The sequence below is a fragment of the Nycticebus coucang genome, chromosome 24 (assembly GCF_027406575.1).
Source record: "Nycticebus coucang isolate mNycCou1 chromosome 24, mNycCou1.pri, whole genome shotgun sequence".
In the NCBI taxonomy this organism is placed as follows: Eukaryota; Metazoa; Chordata; class Mammalia; order Primates; family Lorisidae; genus Nycticebus; species Nycticebus coucang.
Genome location: NC_069803.1, coordinates 21111480 through 21113353, shown reverse-complemented (window position 1 = coordinate 21113353; position 1874 = coordinate 21111480). Strand labels below are relative to the sequence as shown.

The window sequence follows — 1874 nt, the reverse complement described above, 5'->3', positions numbered from 1 at the left end:
CCATGTTTGAGGACTAGAAGAATTAATATTGAATGTTCATACTACCCAAAGTGATCTACAGATTCAATGCAATCTATCAAAATTCCAATGGCATCTTTCACAGAAATAGAAAAACCAATCCTAAAATTTTAAAACTCTCAAGAATCTAAAGAGCTAAAGCAATCTTGAGAAAGAATTGGGGCCATCACACTGCCTGATTTCAAATTATATTTGCCAAGTTAGAGTAGTTGGAGTAGCAGGATACTACCACTGAAACTGGAATAGAATAGAAGCCCCAGAAATAAGCCCACACCAACAGGGTCAACTAACCTTTGACAAAGGTCCCAAGTCACGGGAAAAGGATAGTCTCTTTGATAGATGGTGTTTGGGAAACCGGATACTCACACACCAAAGGATGAAATTGGACTCTAATACTACACACAAATATCAACCAAAAATGGATTAAAAGAATAAAATGTAAAGCCCTAAAGGAAAAAGCAGAGAAAACGTTTTTGACCTTGATCTTAACAATGATATTTTAACATGACACCAAAAGTATAGGCAACATAAAGAAAAGTAAACAAGTGGAATACATCAAACTAAAAAGGAAACAGATCCTTTTGTAGTTTATAATCATGATGATTGGGTTTTCATGTGCATGAGTGCGATGTGCCTACCACAAATCTTGTTACAATGTCGGCACATTACTCATCTGACATGAAAAATAAATAAAATAAAAAGGAAACAATCAATAAAATGAAAAGGAAACTTGCAGAAGGGGAGAAAATTTCTGCAAAGCATAGTCTGATAAAGGGTCAATAACCAAAATACATAGGGAGCTCAAACAACTCGATTACAAATAATAAATAATAATAATTACCACAATTAAAATGGGCAAAGAATCTAAATACACCTTTTTTCCTGAAGAAGACATACAATGGCCAATAAGTATATTATAAATGCTCACGATAATCATCAGGATATGTAAATTGAAACCACAATGCGATATCACCACACACCTGTTAGAATGGTATAGCAAAAAGTCAAAAAATAACAAGTAGAGAAAGAATTTGGAATTTTTTTTTGGGGGGGGGGATTCATTGAGAAAGAAAAAGCCATTGTTCACTGTTGATGGGAATATATAAATCATACAAATGTATGGAAAACAGTTGGGAGTTTTCCAAAAAAAAAAAAAAATGTAAAAATAGAACTACTACATGACCCACCATCCCAGGAATGGTACATTTCAAAAGGAAAATCACGCTCTTGAAGAGATACCTGTACCCCATGGTCCCCATATTCATTCCAGCATTATTCATAACAGCTAAGACATAAAAACAACCTAAGTGCCATTAACAGGTGAATGAACAAAGAAAACATGATTACATAGAATGTATAGTGGAATATTATTTGGCCTTAAACAAGATGAAAATTTTGTAGTTTGCAATATCATGAATGAACCCAGCGAGCAAGATAAACCCGATACAAAAAGATAAATACTGTAAGACATTACTTAGGTGTGGAAGATAAAATAGTCAACTTCATAACAGTAGAGAGTAAAATGGTGGTTACCAGAGGCTTAGGGTAGGGAAATAAGATATTTTTCAAAGGGTACAGACTCATAAGATGAATAAGTTCTAGAGATAAAATGTACTGAATATACCGTCTGGTGAGTATAGTTAATAATACCTCACTGTATACTTGAAATTTTCTAAGAGGGTAAATTTTAAGTGATCTCACCACAAAAAGTGGGGGAAGGGTCCTATGTGAAGTTATAGTAATATATATTAATTAGTTTGATTGTGTTTATCATTTGACAATGCATATGTATAACAAATTAGTACCTTGGATAACTTATATGAATACAATTTTTATATGTCCATCACACGTTAATA

The 1874-nt window shown here is 33.1% G+C and overlaps 1 non-coding gene across 1 annotated transcript; it reads left to right on the top strand.

Moving 5' to 3' along the window:
- Positions 1-593: 593 nt before the first annotated feature.
- On the top strand, positions 594-697 carry LOC128576605 (small nucleolar RNA U13). The gene has a single exon (XR_008377443.1). It is a non-coding gene; the product is annotated as a small nucleolar RNA U13 (small nucleolar RNA).
- The last annotated feature ends 1177 nt before the right edge of the window (positions 698-1874 follow it).